Source organism: Bombus affinis, unplaced genomic scaffold (assembly GCF_024516045.1).
Source record: "Bombus affinis isolate iyBomAffi1 unplaced genomic scaffold, iyBomAffi1.2 ctg00000571.1, whole genome shotgun sequence".
NCBI classification, from domain to species: domain Eukaryota; kingdom Metazoa; phylum Arthropoda; class Insecta; order Hymenoptera; family Apidae; genus Bombus; species Bombus affinis.
The window spans coordinates 39,074-51,029 of NW_026109195.1; the positions used below are offsets into that span (position 1 = coordinate 39,074).

An 11,956-nucleotide genomic window follows, 5' to 3' on the forward strand; every position below is an offset into this window, starting at 1 on the left:
TGAATCTTCCTCTCTTTTCCTGATTGACAAACAAACCTCAGGGGGGTTTCTAGATAAGGCGTCTGCATTCGCGTTTGCCTTACCTTCTTTGTGTATAATGTCGAATTCGAAATCTGCCAATTTTAGTTTCCACTTCCAAATTCTTGAAGTAGGATCTTTGATAGAATGCATCCACACCAGAGGTTTATGATCGGTTATAATGGTGAATTTTCTCCCGTACAAATACGGTCGGAAGTGCATTGCGCTGTAAACGATCGCTAGGCATTCCTTTTCTATCGTGGAATAATTTTGTTCGGTGGGGTTCAATAATCTTGAGGCGTATGCGATCGGTAGGTCTTTTCCGATAGGTCCTTGGCTTAGTACGCCGCCCACGGCATATCCAGATGCGTCTGTCGTGAGATTGAATGGTTGAGAGAAGTCCGGGTACTGCAAAATGGGTTCTGTTATAAGGGCTGTTTTCAAGGTGTTGAATGCATCTTCTTGGTTTTCCGTCCACTTGAACGCAACGTCCTTTTTTAGTAATTGCGTCAATGGTTTCGCAACCTTGGAGAAATTGGGTATGAACCTTCGGTAATATCCAGCTAATCCCAAAAATTGTTTAACATTTTTTGATTTCCTTGGCCGTGGAAAATTTGAAACTGCCTCGATTTTCTTTGGGTCAGGTTTAACTCCATTCTCACTGATTACATGTCCCAAATATTTTACTTCGTGCCGTAAGAATTCGCACTTGTCCGGTTGCAGTTGCAATTTAGCTCTCCGTAATCTGTCCATAAGTCGATTAAATTTAATCTCATGTTCGTGAATGGATGTGGAATAAATTACTATATCATCCAGATAAACGAACAGCTCTATTCCTTGCAACCCTGACAGTATCGAATTCATCAACCGCTGGAACGTTGCTGGTGCATTTTTCAGTCCGAAAGGCATTCGTTTGAACTGAAAATGACCATATGGCGTCGAGAATGCAGTTTTGTGGGCATCTTTCGATGACATACGGATTTGGTGGAACCCAGATGCTAGATCGAACGTGGAAAAGTATTTCGCACTTCCCAATTGGTCCAATATTTCAGTGATATTGGGTAGTGGATAGGCATCGCCTATTGTTTTGTCATTTAATTTCCTGTAATCAATAACCATTCTCCATCGTTTGTTATCTTGAGAGTCCGGTTTCTTCGGCACGATCCATAATGGGGAGTTATACGGAGATGTCGATGATTCCACAACGTCCGTTTCTAGTAGTTCTTGAATCTGGCGGTTTATTTCTTCCCGATGTACGGGAGGATACCGGTATTGTTTAACATTGATCGGTATCTCATCTGTGGTAGCAATTTCGTGTTGTAAAACGTCTGTTCCTTCTAGTGTCTCCCCTGGGAGATGAAATCTATCTTGATTCTTCCGTATTAGCGCTTCGACGTTCCTCTTTTCTTCTTCATTTAAATGCTCTAGTCGCAATAATTCCATTATTTTGTCGAACCTATTTCCCTCAGATGCTGAAACGGCGTTGCACGTAGTATCAGAGGGCGGAGTAGGAGTTGCAAATTTTTTTATTACTATTGTGGGTACGGTAAATTCGTAATCCCTCGAGGTGGTATTAATTATTCTTAAATAACCACGTCCCTTATGGTTTTTCACGACCGCATTTCCGAAATAGACTCCCTTAATCGGTTCGATTTTGGGGATGAATCCCTCAATTTCCTCCGGATTTGCGATATTTATGGTACAGGGTACCGAACTTCGTTTCGGCACAATTATCTTTTCTTTTGTATCAAACGGGATGTAGATATCCCCCCATTTGATATGTTTTTGCCCGTAATCCAAACGGGCTCTGTATTTTGCAAAAAATTCGGAACCTAAGATTCCGTCTTGATTGATCAGCAGGGAATCATCAACTACATGGAAAGTAACGGGGTGGCCCGCAACCTGTATTATTGTCTGCCCTAGGGTGACCAGGCTCGTTGCCGTAATTCCTCGAACTTCAATTATCTCTTGCTCGTTGATGATCGCTGACTCGGGTAAGGCAGGTTTCTTGATAATATTAATTTCTGATCCGGAGTCTAGCAGTAGATTCGCCTTCGTTTTCAAATCCGGGGAGACTATTCTCGCGGTAGGAGTATTTGAGGTTTCTTTTATTTCTATTGAAACCATCCGGAAAGGTCGACGTCCGAATCTGAGTCCAACACCCGGTGATACTTGTATGGGACGTTTAGGAATATTTTCAGTAGATTTAGAATTATTCTTTGAATTTTTATTACAAACCTTTTTGCTTATAGATTCTGTTTTGGGTTTAGGGATGGCTATACTTTTATTCTCTATAGTCTGAGTTTTCTTAGAATTTAATGGCTTGACTTTGAGTTCGATAAAGTTACTTTCTGATGGTTTTATAGAAGTTTTTGAGGGTGATACGCTCGCTATCTCTTTTCGTATTATATTTGAAACGTTCACAAAATTCGTGGAACCTTGCTTTTGTATTCTTGCCGAGTCAACCGTGATATTAGGCAGGGGATAAACGTCGCCTTTCGTTTCGTCGTTCAATTTCCTAGTTTCTGCCTCTTCTGAAAGTTCTTTGATATTAGTGTTGTTTATTTTGGCTGGGGATTCGGGAGATTTTTCACTCATGATTTCGTCTGTGGTGCCGTGCGTCCTCTTGCTACTTAAAGTAACATCGTCTTTTATCGCAGCAACGGAACAGTGTTTGTATTGGAAGGTTGGTTGTTTCAAATAATCAGCATCCCTCCTTTGACTTGGATCTCCTTTGAGATGTTTATCTACGCATTTTTCTTTCCAGGTTATTGCTCTTGCTCTTTTCCTAATATCTTTCTCTATTCCCGGGTCGCTTAGACGATTCCACGACGGCGATACAAATCTCCAATCCTGGTGGTGGTTTCTGATGTTGTTACTATCGTATAGGGGACGAGTTTTGTTTCCATTATAATTATTCGGAGGTGTCGGACGATTCTGCGTCGGCGGCACGAATCTTCGATCCTGGCGGTTGTTTCTGATGTTGTTACTATCGTATAGGGGACGAGTGTTGTTTCCATTATAATTATTCGGAGGTGTCGGACGATTCTGCGTCGGCGGCACGAATCTTCGAGCTCGTTCGCATGCCCTTAAAAATTGAAATACCGGTGGTCGATGGCCGTCGAACACTGGCACTGACTTGATCGTGTCTTTTAGTTTAATTGGTTGAAAATTATCATTAATGGGTCTTATTCCTCGCGGAATTAACGGCGTCGATGTGGGAATTTCGGTATCTCTCGATTCCCTACTTGCACGCAGGTCTTCTTCCACTCTGCTTAGACATGCATTAATGTCGGTTAGTACGCGAAAATTCTCGTCCCACGCTTTCAATTTTTCCGACAACAACGTAATCGTGTCCTCGTTTAGTGAGTCTCGTGCGACCGCCATGTTTTTTTTTCCTTTCTTTTTGTATATGTTTATGTGTATGTTTCAGTTAATAAATTGAAAAAACTTTAAACCTATGAGCGTATGTTATTGTTTATACCAACTGTAATCCTCCGTGGAGCGTATCCCACCGCTGCCACCAAAATTTTTATCTATATATATATATATTGTTACGTTTCGCTATCCAAATTTTGAAATTTTAAACAATGTAGTAGTCGCTGCCACCAGAAACAGTCTAAGCACTGTTTCAATTAGATATTTCTTGTTAGATTATGTAGCGTTGATCGGAGTTTAGGCCACTGGTCAACAATCTCCACGTTTCGGCTAACCTGCTATGCGCAGGAATACTAGCACGGGAGAGGATTGTTTGGAATAAACAATTATATTATAAATAATTATTACAGGCGGAATTAATGACGAATTATACTAATCATTGATATTATTTATTATTTTAATTATTAGTTATTAGTAATAATTAAAGTTAACTCACCTGACGTTGGTCTCCGCTGATGAACGGGCAGGCCGCTGGGGTGATTCCGGTTTTACAAAGATCGACACTTCTATAATTTTTCGTTTTAATCTTTATTTAATTTGAACAGTGTAAACAACAGTGTGTCCGGACGTGTTTAACAATTCGAAATTCTAACACAAAAACTTGAGCCAACTATTGTTTTGATTCTAACTGACTAATAACAATTATTTTATAATTCGAACTGACTAATAACATTTATATCTCGTAATTCTTAAACTCAAACTGGAACGAACAATTATTCTCTAATCCTAACTTAAATTCTAATTAAATCAACTGAACGAATTCTCTTAAATCAACTCAACTTAAATCAGACTCACTCAAATTCAATTGAACGACTAACAATTACTCTCCTTATTTTCGCTAAATTCTCCTGAACCAACTAATCACAATTGCTCTATCCTATTTCTTTATTCTAACTGAATTACTCTTCTTTAATTTCGTTAAATTCTCCCGAACGCTAACAATTTCTCTGACTATATTCTAACTGAACCAACTAATGGCAGTTACTCTCTTTTCACAATCACTCTGATTGTTCTAACTGAACCACTAACAATTAATCGCTAACGCTAACGCTAACAATTAATCTGACTCTTCTTTATTTTTCGCTAAATTCTCCCGAACGCTAACAATTACTCTCTTCTATTCCTTTATTCAACTGACCCGCTAACAATTACTCCCCTTATTTTCGCTAAATTCTCCTGAACCAACTAATCACAATTGCTCTATCCTATTTCTTTATTCTAACTGAATTACTCTTCTTTAATTTCGTTAAATTCTCCCGAACGCTAACAATTTCTCTGACTATATTCTAACTGAACCAACTAATGGCAGTTACTCTCTTTTCACAATTACTCTGATTGTTCTAACTGAACCACTAACAATTAATCGCTAACGCTAACGCTAACAATTAATCTGACTCTTCTTTATTTTTCGCTAAATTCTCCCGAACGCTAACAATTACTCTCTTCTATTCCTTTATTCAACTGACCCGCTAACAATTACTCTGATTTGAATTGTGTCGCTACGCTTTTTATAATGACATCCCCAATGGGATGACAGTCACGTGACAGTTCGTTCCGGTGGGAATCGCAATGCTGCAGGTTTTTAGAGTTTCCATGAGAGAACGTGGATTTTGATGATTACAGGTTATGTTGAGTGATGGACGCAAAAGCGTCCGCGCCTGTGCGAACTGTATGAGTATGTGTTTTTAGTATTCTATCTCGTTTCGCATGTTGTTTGTTTCCTTAAACTTGTGAATTTGTTTTAGCGCAAGAGGAAGAAGATATGTGAATGGTACGAGATGACGTGATCGACGTGCGTGTGTGAATATGTGCGAGGGATGATGCTGAAGTGGCGGTTTTCCATCCAAATAGGCACAGTGGCACCTTCGTTGGCGTCGTGTCCTGATGATCTTTTGACAATTTGGTTTTATTTGACAATATGAGATATATTTTGCTCCTTGTAGATTTATATGTCCATATTTGCTATATATTAAATCGTGTATATTTTATATTACTTTCTTGTTATTAGGTTATTAGTTGTGTAACTCCAGTTTCTGATCTATGGAAAGTGGTGAAACGTCTTCACGAAATACAATTTCATTCGTTTTCCTCCCTTGCATTGGCACGCTGTGAGTGGTGTCGACTTCCAGATGAGGTTTGTGCATCTTGATTATTATGCATTTAATGATAGATACTTTGTCAGAGGTTCCCATGCGGATTGTCTCGGTGTGTATCTTGTTATGATTTCTTTTATTTAGTTCATCCTGCTTCTTTCGTGTTTTATTCACTGCATATGATATTTCAGTGCAAGAAGAAGAAGAATTGTAAAGAATCCGTAAGTGGCCCTAGAAGACGCAGTCATCGTGTGAGGTGTTGTCGGCAGGAACGAAGAGTCGAAGTTGTTGAAGAAGTCGTGTGACATTTGTATTGTTTCCGGTTATATACAACGCTATTTCACATATCTATGTATATATATATATTATTATATTATTATATATTATTATACTAAATCTTCAGTTGGTTTAGTTGAATGTTCAGTAATGTAATTTTTACAAGGTGGTTTTGTATATTAGATGCGTAGTTGTTCGATATAATAATATGTGTATATATATATATACATTTCACAATGTAATTTTCCATTATGTAAAATATATATATGCATATGTATATGTGCGCGTATTGTTATTCTCATTGTTTCTCGGATCGTTAATTGGTTGAATATTCCGAAATGTGGATTTCGTATATAATTCTCTAGGTTCGTAGAAATGTAAATCTATATATTTATTTCTTTGCGTTTTAATGGTTTAATAACGTATACATACATATATATATATATATATATTATGAATTTTTCCCAAAGATACGCGTACGCATGTGTATATCTATATATGTGTGTGTCGCAGAGTAATCTTGTATACAATTTTCACTTTTATTAGAATGCTGATGTAGTGTAGTATATTTTATTTCTTTTATATTTTATTAGATTACCAATTATTTAGATTCACGAAGTAGGTCACACACACAGATATGCATACACGTGTGTGTATATACATGTGTTTTCGCAGAGAAATCTCATACATTTGAATCGCGGCTTGTTTTATTTATTGGTTCATTTAATTATTTCATTTTATTTGTATTTTATATGTCATTGCTGATTGGTTGTAGTGTTTCTTCTTATTGATTCATTTATTTCATTTTGATTGTCTGTCGTATAATTCTTTTTATTTTGATTGGTTAGTTATTAGTTAATTTATTATTATTGGTCGTGTTTAATTATTCATAAGTTATTGGTTCGTGGCGTCACGTGCGGAACGCGGGACGTGACACCCCCGCCCTTGGTGTTCAAATTTCCGAAGGAAATTTGACTGATCGTAGCAGATGTAGTTGCGATTGGTTGTTGGTCCATCCTAACGGGCAACAGCGCGAACTACAATTCCTTACATCAAAAGATTTCTTTGGGGTTATTGTGTCATGTTAAGATTGACATTTATGCATTGCAGACAAAATATCGCGGGTTGGAGTTTTGTTATTTGTATTTCACACAATCTACAACGCGCTCTTTGGATTTGTGTGCATAAAAACGTGTTGGAGGGCCTTCGTATGGGTCGCGATAGCCTAAGTCTAGATTATCGTACCCGTCTTTTTATTATTTTTTATTAGAAATATAATTTATTTGTAAGGTATTAAAGTTACTACATATATGCGTTGATTGGTGGTGGATGTCCCTAATATGTGGTGACTTTTGCCAATATCGAATTAATTATCTATCTGTTAATTGTTTTTAACTTTATTTTAGTAGGTGACGTGTAATTCAAATAAAATTAATATTATTTATGTGTATGTGTTTCATTGCGCGTGCGTAAGGACTATTCCCTATTCGTGACAATCTAAGATGGCCGTTCATGAATGTCTCTAGTATATGGTGAATTTTATTCATGCGGTTTTGTTATTTATTTGTTAATTATTTGTGACTTTATTTTAGCAGTTGACGTATAATTGAAGTGGGAATAATATTATTCTGTATTTATTTTAGTGTGTATAATTATTGCATGTAGTTCATTGCGCATGCGTGAGAACTGCTTCACGCTCGCGACGGATTTCCAAAATGGATGTTTGTGTACGTCTTAAATAAGAGTGTAGTGTTTTGTAAATTTGTTTGATATTGTAATAATTGTTTTGTTACTTAGTTTCAACTCCGTTCTAGTGAAGTGTCAACGTCTAGTTTTGTGTTCGTCGTAATGTGTATGTTTAATTTAACATTGTTTTGTATTTGTTGTAATATGTGTATATATACTGTGTGTTATTTTAATGTAATAGCGTGTGGATTATATCGTTGTCGAAAATATTAATTACTAATAGAATCGTTTCACTGTTTAATTATAAGGTAGTTTATATTTATGTAGCTTTTGTTTAATTGGTTTAATCTAATGCGTCCATAGTGTCACCAGTCACCACTGTGTAGTATAACCTTATTTCTTTATACGTAATTTAATATAGTAATGCTGTAATAGCTTAACACAATATGATAATTCCTAATTTTAATCATGTTTGATTATTAATGCTCGGCTAATCTATCTTGATTAATTTCTAGCCTATTTCTATTTTATTAGCTATTTCTATATCTTCCCTATTAATCTGTTGTTACTTAGTAATTATGTGATTTATTATTAGTGATTTATTATTATTTCATATTTGTATAGTATAATTTTTTGAGCTAATCTATGTATTATTGGTTAAAACTTGTTTATTGAATTATTACCGTTTGTAGTTTCTCAAATCCTATTCCTTCGATGCTGCGTTACCGTGTGTAAGGCATCATCCGGTTTTCATTATATTCAAAATACTTACTACAGATACCTTTATTCATCCCATATTTGTGAGTATAAACATATCATTTAGTTAATTAATTCAATATGCACGTAGTGCATTGTGTGAGCGACCGCTATTGTGCATTACAAATCTGTTTTTATATGTGAGGTATAATAATAATCATGTAATGTAAGTCGAGACTAATTCATGTATTATAGATTAGAACTTGTACACTATATTATTACTGTTCATAGTTACTTCGTCTTTATTCTCCAAGTCTACACGCTACGTCGCTCACGCAAGACACCTACCCGACGTAATTGGCAATCTTGTTGTAAGTTTTAATAGTATTATTTCTTTTCATATATGTCAAGGCAATTGAGGCCAGTTCTTGCATTCGTTTCAGCTGGCAGTCGTATTTTATGTTCTACGGAGTGGATCCATAATTTATCTCTGCGGAATTCCTGCATGTACACTTCCTTCTACAATGATTAGTTGTGGACTAGGTACTTTTTACTTTCACTGCCTTTAATTATGTTATTGAATTAACACGTTTCATAGAACGCAAATAGTAATCTTTCTTTTGTTTTTAGGTTTCCACTATCTGCACTATTCGACAAGCAGTGTCGCACTTACTTTGGTTTAACCACGATATTGTTATAATCGTTTAGTACTATTATATTTTGTATTAAGGTAATTGAGGTTAATTCTTCCATTTGTTTCAGATGGCTGTCATACGTTATGTTTTACGAATATGGGCTTATGGCATGTCTTTGCATATACACTTCCTTTTACAATAGTTAATTGTTCACAAGGTACTTTTCACTTTCACCGTTTTAATCACTTTATTGAATTAATACATTTTATATTTGAGTAATGTTTAGAAAGTACATAGTAATTTCCTTTTCTTTTTAGGTTTCCATTATCCGCATTATTCGACGAGCAGCACTACACTACATACTACTGTACTGTGTTACCTTCTGAAAACGTTTCGTTTATTGTTTATTTCGGTTATGCGCTAATTTTAACTTATTTAAGTGCACTGTTCGCGGAATCCCTTTCACTTCAATCATGACGTTTTGGTTTTCTAAAATTTCTAACACTCTATGCGGTCCCGAATATTGGTCGGAAAATTTTCCTCTTCTGGGTTCCTTTAATAGATATACTAGATCTCCTATTTTGAAATTTTGCGGGTTGATTCGTCTGTCATAGTATTCTTTTGACTTTAATTTGGATTTTATCAGATTTTCTCTTGCCATTTGTTGAACGGTGACGATTTTATCGAACAGGTCTCTGAGATACTCTGCATATGTTGGTTCCATATTCTCCTCGGTTATCATCTCGCCAGTAGGTTCTCTGGCTAAGTGCCCAAAGACTAGTTCGTGTGGGGAGAATTTTGTTCCTTCGTGTACGGAGGTATTGTAGGAGAACATGGCTAATTCCACCCATTCGTCCCAGTTTCTGGAATTTTCGATGTACAGGTTGAGGTATTCAGTTAATACGTGGTGAGATCTTTCGATGGAGCCGTTGCTTTATGGATGGTATGCTGACGTGGTATATCTTTTTATGCGAAATCTTTTTGCTACTTTTTTCATCAGCGAGGATGTAAAATTTGCTCCCCGATCAGTAAGGATAGCCCTCGGTGAACCGAATCGGCAAATGAATTGTTTTAAGAAAACGTCAGCTATCTCGGCCGAAGAGATTCCTGCCATCGGTATCCCGATTGAATATTTTGTCAGTAAGTCTTGGATGGTTAATATGTATTTATTTCCCTTTTGTGTCTGTGGTAATGGACCGACGATATCCATACTAATTTTATCGAACGCTTTACCTGGTGTGTCTGTGAGCACCATGGGTTGCCTTGTTTTTATTCTGGTTAACTTTTTCAATTGGCATTCTTTGCATGTTCTCACGTATTCCTGGATTTCTTTCTTCATGGTTTTCCAATAGTAGTATTGTCGTACTCTTTGGTAAGTTTTTGTTACTCCCTTATGTCCTGCTACAGGTGATTCGTGCTTTTCTCGTATTATGTTGCTTCGCGCTTCCACCGGTGGGATAATTATTTCCCCGGTACAGATGGTAATAGCTATGGTTTCTCCCATGAATACTTCTTTCAGTTTCCTGATTGTATATCGCCAAGGTATTTCTTCCAGGTTTGTTTTGCTGATGCTAAAGGACGTTAATTGGTTTTCTTTTACCACATCCAGTAAAGATTTCAATGAGTTCGATATATTTTCTGGCGTTATTGGAGAGTTTCGATCTTCCTTTACGGGTAGGGACACGATGTATTTTCCGGAATCTTGATTCAATATTACTCTTCCCAACATTAAATCTCTATAATACGGCAGTTTTCCTGCTTCCTTCATTTCTAAGGCCCCTTTATCTATCGGAGTGCCATGTATATCGACGAATATTATTCTATGGTCGTTTACTCTCGTAATCGAGTCTCGCGTTTCCAAGATTCTTAGCTCTGAAAGTACCGCAGGCATTGCGTCCTTTCCTTGTTGCTGAATTGGTTCGGAAATTGTTATAGGGGGTTCTTCTTCATTCGTTTTATCGATGTCGGTTATCTCTTGAGTGATTGTTTCCTCGTCTGTGTTTACGTCGATTTCGGCTAATGCGTGGTCAAAATGTTTTGTGGGTGTTTCTTCTATGGTGACGTGTTTTCGAATGGAAATTTTTTCTTGTTTTCCTGGTCTATTGTGTTGCGATAGTTCGCGTGGTTTAACTTCAAATGTGGGGGAGTCTTCGGTTAGTGTGTCTAGTTCAAATCTCTTGGGTGCGGGATATCGGCTCGGTGAATCTTCCTCTCTTTTCCTGATTGACAAACAAACCTCAGGGGGGTTTCTAGATAAGGCGTCTGCATTCGCGTTTGCCTTACCTTCTTTGTGTATAATGTCGAATTCGAAATCTGCCAATTTTAGTTTCCACTTCCAAATTCTTGAAGTAGGATCTTTGATAGAATGCATCCACACCAGAGGTTTATGATCGGTTATAATGGTGAATTTTCTCCCGTACAAATACGGTCGGAAGTGCATTGCGCTGTAAACGATCGCTAGGCATTCCTTTTCTATCGTGGAATAATTTTGTTCGGTGGGGTTCAATAATCTTGAGGCGTATGCGATCGGTAGGTCTTTTCCGATAGGTCCTTGGCTTAGTACGCCGCCCACGGCATATCCAGATGCGTCTGTCGTGAGATTGAATGGTTGAGAGAAGTCCGGGTACTGCAAAATGGGTTCTGTTATAAGGGCTGTTTTCAAGGTGTTGAATGCATCTTCTTGGTTTTCCGTCCACTTGAACGCAACGTCCTTTTTTAGTAATTGCGTCAATGGTTTCGCAACCTTGGAGAAATTGGGTATGAACCTTCGGTAATATCCAGCTAATCCCAAAAATTGTTTAACATTTTTTGATTTCCTTGGCCGTGGAAAATTTGAAACTGCCTCGATTTTCTTTGGGTCAGGTTTAACTCCATTCTCACTGATTACATGTCCCAAATATTTTACTTCGTGCCGTAAGAATTCGCACTTGTCCGGTTGCAGTTGCAATTTAGCTCTCCGTAATCTGTCCATAAGTCGATTAAATTTAATCTCATGTTCGTGAATGGATGTGGAATAAATTACTATATCATCCAGATAAACGAACAGCTCTATTCCTTGCAACCCTGACAGTATCGAATTCATCAACCGCTGGAACGTTGCTGGTGCATTTTTCA

At 37.2% G+C, this 11,956-nt stretch overlaps 1 long non-coding RNA gene across 1 annotated transcript; it reads left to right on the forward strand.

Annotated features, from left to right (window-relative positions):
* The first annotated feature begins 8,834 nt into the window (after positions 1-8,834).
* LOC126928109 (uncharacterized) lies at positions 8,835-9,778 on the forward strand. Its single transcript, XR_007716307.1, has 3 exons — positions 8,835-8,909; positions 8,970-9,059; positions 9,160-9,778. It is a non-coding gene; the product is annotated as an uncharacterized LOC126928109 (long non-coding RNA).
* Positions 9,779-11,956: the final 2,178 nt, after the last annotated feature.